This window comes from Corvus kubaryi, unplaced genomic scaffold, assembly GCF_017639235.1.
Source record: "Corvus kubaryi isolate FWS band 111438036 unplaced genomic scaffold, C.kubaryi_AGA036_p1.0 36892, whole genome shotgun sequence".
Classification (NCBI taxonomy): Eukaryota; Metazoa; Chordata; class Aves; order Passeriformes; family Corvidae; genus Corvus; species Corvus kubaryi.
This window is the reverse complement of record NW_024580975.1, coordinates 9,411-18,015: the sequence shown is the minus strand read 5'-3', so window position 1 is coordinate 18,015 and position 8,605 is coordinate 9,411. Positions and strand designations below refer to the sequence as shown.

Genomic DNA, 8,605 nt, shown 5'->3' with positions numbered 1-8,605 from the left:
AAGGGGACGCAGAGGCAGCTTGGCGCCCATCGCGGGGCCCCCGCCTCTGTCGGACCCCACGGAACGGACTGATCGGCTCTCTGAGCCTGTCCTTGGGACGACAAGCTATGGGCTTGTTTCTGCCACTCGTTCTCAGTTAAACTCACTTCAGCTACCAGTACAGTCAGCTGCTGTTGGGGTCCCTCCCCTGCCATGGAGCCCTGGGAGAGGGGCCCTGAGGGGACAGACACGGGGTTTCCCTGCCCCTGCTCAGCCTCGTTCCCGTTGGTTGGTTTGTGTTTCCCTGCGCGGGCAAAGGACCCTTGGTCCCGTGACTGTTAACAGTTCCTGGGCAGAGCTCCGGCCATGCGGCTGGAGAAATAAACATCTCTCTGAAACAGCTATCAAGAATCTGTCTGTCCATATATACTTCGTTGCCACGGGACTCCTGGTTTGATATATGCGTGTTGTAGTATCCCCACTGCAACATAATGGTGGAGAATTGTGAGCAGAACGATCCCCGATCCCTAAGCGACTGATTTGTGTGAGTAAACCCTGGAAACTTTGGATTCCTCTTCTTGGTTTTGCTTTGCTATTCCATATCTAAACTATGGAGGAACCGTGGGAAGACTCTTGGCTCTCAGAGCCGCATATGGACATTTATCTTAAACTTAAAATGATTCTTGAACAACGATTTGTAAATTTTAGCTTGATTCAAGCTCAAAAAGAACTGAAACACTTCCTGGCATGGTTGTTTAAGAACTTTTTCTATGTTTCTTGGGATTTAATTCTTACCAAGGGCTTCTGGAAAACCGTTTGGACACAGTTAATATTGGAGTCAAAATATATGCCGATGGAAGAATATTTTCGTGAATATTATTTAGTTACCGAGACTGTTGAGCAATGTCAGCTGTGTCCTGGCGAAGGGAAGCCTGGCGCAGGGACCGTGCGGCCCAGGCCACGTGCACTGAGCGCTCTGCGAGCAGCAGCGAGGCAGTTCCTGCGTGCGGGCGGAGCCACGCAAGCCGCAGTGTCAGCGGTGGAGCGAGGAGCGGCGGGACCCGGCGGTGCCCGCCCGGCCCCGTGCAGTGCGTGGTGGAGCGAGCCCCGTGAACGCCCGGCCGAGTGGGGCGGTGCGCGGGCGGCGGCTGGCGGCGATGGCGGTGGAACAGAGCCGCGCCCAGCCGAGACGCGCGCTGGAGCAGGGCGCGGGGGGGGGTCATCGCTCGGGGGCCCGGCCGAGATGTGGGTACAGCGCCTGGAAGCGGCAGCGAAGCTGCAACCAGAGGAGGCGACGCCCGGAGAACTGAGCGGCGCGGCCCGGCCCAGCCCGCGCAGCCCCGAACGTGACCCCGGGAAGAGTGCACAGGCACCAGCAGCCCCGACAATTCCAACACGGGAGCGACCGAAAGAGAGAGCAAAGACGCAGCGAGACAGAAAACAGCAGCCACTCGGAAAAAGGAAAAGATCATAGTAACTAAGATCTTAGGGATAGTAAAATGGTATAATGTTAAGCAAAATTATGGTTTTATAACAAGGTGTGACAACCAGCAAGACATATTTGTGCATAGAACTGCTATTCAAAAGAATAACCTTGAAAAATGCATCCCAAGCTTGGGAGATGAAGAGGTGGTGGAATTTAAAATTGTACTAGGGAGAAAAGGGTTACAAGCATCGCAGGTCACTGGGCCTGATGGTGTTCCTGTAAAAGGCAGTATATATGCAAAAAATCGTAGTCATGTTAGACAATATCTCCATTGTAAGCCCCCCCCTACAGTCTCCCTTTCCTAATCCCACCTTTCCCTTTTACCCTATGTCCTATTACCCCCAGTGTATTCCTAATCCGTTTTTTTCATCCATGGTTTCCCTCACAAAACCATGCTTTTGCCAATTGTTTCCCCAAAAATCCCTTTCCAATGCCGAGTGGGGGATGAAAAGGGGGAGGGAAGAAGTTAAACCCTCTCCTGCCTCAGTTTCCCCACAAAGCATGCTCAGAGAGTCCTGTCTCCCTTCTGTCAGCCCTAAGATGTTCCACAGAATCTGTTTGGACATTTAAAGGCTCAGGACGGTGGCTTGTTTTGTTTTGAAACTGTTCTTGTTATGTTTATCCAGTTGTTTTCATTCTCCTTTTATTAAAATAAAACGGGTGAGGTGTTGGGGTCCCTCCCCTGCCATGGAGCCCTGGGAGAGGGGCCCTGAGGACACAGACACGGGGTTTCCCTGCCCCTGGTCAGCCTCGTTCCCATGGGTTGGTTTGTGTTCCCTGCGTGGGCAGAAGGACCCTTGGTCCCATGACTGTAACAGCTCCTGGGCAGAGCTCCGGCCATGCGGCTGGAGAAATAAACATCTCTCTGAAACAGCTATCAAGAATCTGTCTGTCCATATATACTTCGTTGCCACGGGACTCCTGGTTTGATATATGCGTGTTGTAGTATCCCCACTGCAACAAGCTGCTGGGATCCTCCTGTCACCCCAGCAACAGAAATGGGTTCCGCTCCCACATACCCTGATGGCATCAGAGTACATTGAGCACCGGTGTCAACCAAAGCCGTGTATCTTTGTGGGTCAGACGTGCCAGGCCATCGGATCCACACAGTCCAAAAGACCTGATTGTCCCTTTCCTCTACCTGGCTAGAGGCAGGGCCCCTCTATTCCTGGTCATGGTACACGTTGCTTCCATCCGGCGAATATGCTCCTGAGGTCCCTTCAAGAGAATCAGTCATATTATCATTCCTATACTGTCTGGAGTTTGGTGCGCGAGAGACCGGAGCAGCGTTGACTCCAGATGAGTTTTTTGTAGTAGTTGTCCCTCTTTTTAGTTCATGTACCCGGGCTGCTAAGGAGGAGGTGGGTTTTCCATCCCACTTACTCATGTCTTCTCCATGTTCCTGAAGGAAAAACCAGAGATTACCTCGTGGGGTGTATCCTCTCTCCCTGGTTGGGGGACACCTGCTCCTAATGGCAGAGACTCTTGTTGGTTCTGGTGAGATCTGGTAAATCTCTTCCTTAAGCTCCTTTTTCAGTTTCTGATGGCCCTCTTCAATCAAGCTCCGGACTTGCTCAGCCAGCCTTGTTTCCACGAACGAGGCATGGGTGCAAAACAGGGCTGTGACGGTGTCCTCGTAAATCCTCAGTTTGTGGACCAAGACGCCCACCCTGTCCTCACCTTTCCTCCATTGCAGTGTTGCCAGGTAACGGGAGTACATCTCTGGTCCAAGGCGTGCGAACCTCAACCATATCTGTGATGTGCACTGGACACCATCTGGGCTCTTAGGAAATCTCTTGTCTTCTGAGAAAATTATTTCCAGCACAGCCAATTCCCTCAGGCATCAGATACCTTGTTCCATTCTGCTCCATTTTCCTTGGTGCACCTGGAGGTCTTCTTTACAAAGGTACCTGTCCCTTACACTTGTCAGCAGTCACCGCCAGAGGCTGAGAGTTTCTTGGGTTCTCCCGATCCCCTGGTCAATGACCACATCCCGGGACAGAGATCCCAGTTGCTGATTTACTTTTTGATTTCTTCTTCTGAACGGGGGCAACTGCAATCGGTGTAGGCTATTCTGGTTCAGTGACGGTTTGTGTGGAGATGCTGACAGCGCCTTTGGTTTTTTCTCCTCTGTGTCAGTCTCATAGACATGGATGCTGTTGTCTTGCGTTTGGTTTCTTTCTCCCCTGTGTCAGTCTGTGTAGACATGCTGTTTGTTGCTCTGCTCTTTTTTTCCCTCTCATCCTGAGGATGCTGTGCCATAGCTCTGATTCTAAGCATGGTGTACACTGTACAGAGAAGACAAAGCAGAACTAACAGCAAGGTTATGCTTTCTTTGACATCCAGAAGGAACTCAATATTTTCAAAAACTGCTGTGTCAGGCCTGAAAGGCTGGAAAAAACCATTCTTTAATGGTTTTTAATCATACCCAGCGGCTGGGTATGATTGTTGAGGCCCCAGATGTAGCAGCCTAGAGTAGGACAAGCACACAAAGTTGAGTATATATTCCAAATTATGTTCATTGTCTCGGAAGTTATCATGCAGTAGGCATAACAGACTAATAAAGCAAATTTTATACCATACCCTGGTCTACACAGGAGCATTAAAACCGGCAGATAGTTCCCCATGTGCGGAAAAATATAGAGAGCTAGGTACAAGACCCATGTAGCATGTTGAACATCATAGTGAGTAGGTGGCTTCTACAATACAAAAGTGTAATTCTGACTTTTCTCAGCACCCGGCCCCACACTGGGCACCAAAATATGTACTAGCTTGAAAACAAACTAGTGGGAGACACCAAGTCAGAATAACAATCTAATACGGAAATAAAAGGAAAAAAAGGCAGAAAACACTGGGTTAAACTGACAGAGTCAGGATACAACCTGACACCCTGTTAATCAGGATGGTGGTAGCAGTGCGGTAGAATGGTGGCTGCAGTCCTTTGAAAGTGGTGATCCTGTAGAAAGGGTCTGCTCTTCCTCAGAAGGTCCAGTGGTGGCTATGTAGCTCCTGTCCTCTGGAAATCCAGTGGGAAGATTATCTCTGCTGTTCAGAATCTCAGATTATATCTAGGATGGAACACTTGGTTCCTCCCTCTAGGTGGAGCATCTCATAATGGGATGATGAGTCATGAGGCCAGGTGTTGATAGGCTCATTACAAAATATAGTCCACGGAGAGTTATCTCTGAGTCATGCGGAAGGGCAATGATGGGCCATTAACAGAAAGATCAACCGGGGGCAGGATGGAAGGAAACACTGCCCCACCTGGTTCCAACAGCTCATGAGGATGGTAACAGTATACACTACAACCCAGGACAGACAGGGATGGAGGCTCTTGCCAGAAGTATCCCAAGTGTGGAGATCTTCCTCATCCTGCTCCTCCACTGCTGACGTCAGGGAATTCCCTGGAGCTGCCAACATCTGCCTTTGCTGCTCGAGGATCTTCTCTAGCACCATGCCAAAGGCCTTCTCCTATGGCAGCGCCGCAGCATCCTGCGAGTCACGGACTGGAACTGGCACCTCCAGGAAAGTTGCTGCTAGGAAACATCCGTCAGCCATTCCCTTACTGCAATGAGCTGGCCTCCTATTCCTCTGCAAGGCTCCTCCTGGCCAGGTGCATCCTCAGCAATGACACGGTTCTGCTGAGAGCCGCGGCTCTGAGAGAGCAGCGAGTCCTGTCCAAAGGGCTTCCTCCATCTCCAGTCCTGCAGCTCTCACGGAGGCACCAGGTATGGTCAAGTCTCCTGCCAGGAGTATCCGACGTGTGGAATTCATCCTCATCCTTCTTCTCCATTGCTGAGGGCTCTAAGTGCCCTGCAGATGGGAACATCCGCCTTTGCTGCTGGAGCATTTTTTCTAGTACCACACCAAAAGTCTTCTCCTATGGGTACTGCCACATCATTCTTGGAACCTTGGTAGGGAACTGGCGGCTCCAGCAGAATCGCTGCTCTGCCTCTGGGTTGTGGGAGTGCCTTACTGGAGGCCTCCTCTTTTCTATATCCTGCTTAAACAAGAAAGGTTTCATAACTTGACTCCTCTATGCCAGCTATGAATACATCATCTCTTTTGTAACTCTTTTATAGTGGACACAGAGTTTGTTGAAGCTCATTCTCACAACTCTTATCGTGACTATTCCTCATAACTCTTACAACTCTTATTAGTTCATAACCTGGATTACACATCGTCTCTGTCCAGATTAGAATTTTAAAATATACAATTCTCAAGATCCTCTAGCTACAAGATGCAACCACACATATTTGTCCATTTTTATTTTTGCAAAAACATTGGCAAGTGTTTCTCTCTTTAATATTTTTTCCCTTTGGAACTCATCTGTTTCCTGTTTTCACTTCCTCTGCTCAGAAGACCTTTCCTTTGGTTTATTCTTGTACTGATTCCCCAATCTTTCCAGGCTACTTTATAGAGATGTAGCTGGTGCAACATATACTTCTTAGAGAGTTTTTGTTGTTTTGATTTATACTACAGGAAGATGATAAAACACGTATTTTACATTACCTCGGATGGCAAAAATTTTTTGCATTTTTAATGGAAAAAATATTTTTAAAGTTTGGATAGCATAATTTTTAAAAAATAGTTTCATTACCTGTCCAGTAGCCATAACATAGATCTGTATCCATCATCTAAAAGTAAAGCCAGCTTTTGATTTGATGCACACATTGAGACTTTATCCTGTATGAAATAAAGCAGAAAAAATATGCTATTACAGTTTTATCTTCAACTGCACATCACTTCTAACCTTGAGCGAAGGCTCTGCATTATGGAATAGAACCAACTGAGGCAGTGCAGCTCTAGGTTAACAGGTAATCAGAACCTTAGACTGCTAAGGAAGAGCAGGAAATAGTTTGGCTGCCACCACGAGGCAACAGCACATTCTCCTGTTGACATTCTCACTGTCAGAGTTAAACTGGAACCGAGCAATCCCATTCCTTTGCAACCACCCTTATGCTGCAGAGATGGAGCCCTGAGCTCAGCAATGCCATTTGTGACAGAGCTTTCCCAGGTGGGAAGGCATCCTCCCTTCCCAGAGGTATTGCAAGTTCCCCTCTCCCCACTCCATTCCATCCGGAAATGGAATGCTGACAATCCATAAAGGTTATACACTACAACACTGGCATGGATTTTTTTTTCCTTAGGTAGATCTAAGGCAGTCTGGGAGTTGCTCAGCCTCTTGTGCCCTCTTCAAGTGAGCATTTGTAACTTTTCTTCTTACAATAATCCAACCAAACAACTTGGTTACTGCTCCAAGTAATTACCAGAAGCTTTGGCTGTGTTTTCCCATTAGATTTTATTTAACCCAATATTTTGCAAATACTGACACTTCTATATTTGAAATTCCCAGCATACTACAGAGATTTGAGAGGTGATCTTCAAACTTGAGAGGTGATATTGACCACAGAGTAGCAATAAATAGGCAATATCAGGACAAAAGTTAATCCAATACATACCTCCAACAATCCTCCAATTTTTTTTTTTTTTAATTTTTTTTTTATTCTGGAAGAAACAAATTTAACAGTACTGCCATGCATGCAACAAAGTGACCCAGGCATGAAGATGAGCAAGGTGTTGGTCCTTCACATTCCAGTTTTCAAGGGTGATATTAGTGGGACACTGCTTGGAGCACTGCAATGATATCAAAGTGATCCATTAAACTTCCTGCTAACTGGAAATTTCTTTTAAGATGCATAGATAATATATGGCTTATTACTTACACATACAGGCAAAAGGAAAAAACAAGTTTCACCACATTCTCATAAACCTCTGGAAATAATGTCCTATAAACTTAACTGCCTTTCTCAATTTGAGAAATTGCTACTGCTATAATATTACCTGTACTGGACCTTGTCAATTGGATGCTTTTGCCCAAACTCTTTGCTCCATATATGTCATTTACATCACAGAAAACAAGACAGAATCCTATCCAAGTAAAAATTCAGTGGGAATGGAGAATGACTTACTCAGCAACACCTGATTCTCTCTGTGCAACATGCACTACAGCTTTCTTTCGGGCTGATCAAACACTTCTTATGGTAAAGATCATCATCCTATAATCTGGACTACGGACTGACTTCCCGGCTCGACGTGCCTCATCGCTGCCACCCTGATCCATTATCTGGACATTGACTGAGCCTGACCGTACCCTCTGCAACCACCACCTCCCAGGGCAACCTGTGCCAACGCCTGACCACCCCAACAGCGAAAAAATTTAATATGTAATCCGAGTCCCCACTGTCCCATTTGAAGGCCACTCCCTCTAGTAGCCCGTAGGCTTCTTTTCAGAAGCGATGTGAGGGGAAGGCGGCTCGCCGCTCCCCTTTGCCCACACGGTTGGCTCCCTTCCAGGCCCGATCCCACCCACGGCAAGGAAAGAACGCACCCACCCACACTCCCGGGGCCACTCCCCCACGGGGACTCTGTCAGTCCCCCGCCGGGGGCCGGTCACTCCCTCGCCGGGGGGGTCACTCCTCCACCAGAACCAGAACCAGAACCAGAACCCGAACCCGCCCCCCGCGCCCGCCCCGCCGCCGCCGCTCCCGCTCTGCCGCCCCCACGGCCCCTCAGCAGCACCGGCCCCTCCGGGCCCCGCCCCCGCCCCGCGGCCCCGGCCAATCCCCGCCCAGCCCCGCCCGTCCCGCGGCTCCCCATTGGTGGCACGCGCTCCGCCCACGGGCCGAGCAGCGCGAGCGACGCAGGCTCCGCCCCCTGTCCCGCTGCGCGCGCGGAGCGCTCGGCCGTGCCCTGGGGAGCGGCGGCCGCGGGGCCCGCGCGGAGCGGCCGTTCCTCCGCGGCTGCGCCGCCAGCACGGCCGGCAACGCGGGCGCGCAGAAGGCGCTTCGGCCACCGGGCAGGAGGGATCACTGCAGAAACCCAAACGTTCTGGAAGAGTGGGAATTGGTGTCCAAGGACATAGTTTACACCTGCACTTGGCTCGCAACGTCCCCCTGCAGCGCTACGGGCTGGTTACTTTAGGCGGCCACAGAGCCCTTAAAGGGAACTGGGCCGCCTTGACTTGTTAGCAAAGCGGCCGCAGAGTCCCTAAATCAGACTGGGCTGTCTGGAGTTGTTACTGAACTCCCCCCATTGCACTGACCGTTCTGTGCAATTTCCAATGGCCCCGCAGAAAAA

The 8,605-nt window shown here is 49.7% G+C and overlaps 1 long non-coding RNA gene across 1 annotated transcript; it reads right to left on the bottom strand.

Annotated features, from left to right (window-relative positions):
• Nucleotides 1–4,457: 4,457 nt before the first annotated feature.
• LOC121660750 lies at nucleotides 4,458–7,999 on the bottom strand. Its single transcript, XR_006014757.1, has 3 exons — nucleotides 7,861–7,999; nucleotides 6,066–6,151; nucleotides 4,458–5,465 (listed from the first exon to the last, which is right to left on the bottom strand). It is a non-coding gene; the product is annotated as an uncharacterized LOC121660750 (long non-coding RNA).
• Nucleotides 8,000–8,605: the final 606 nt, after the last annotated feature.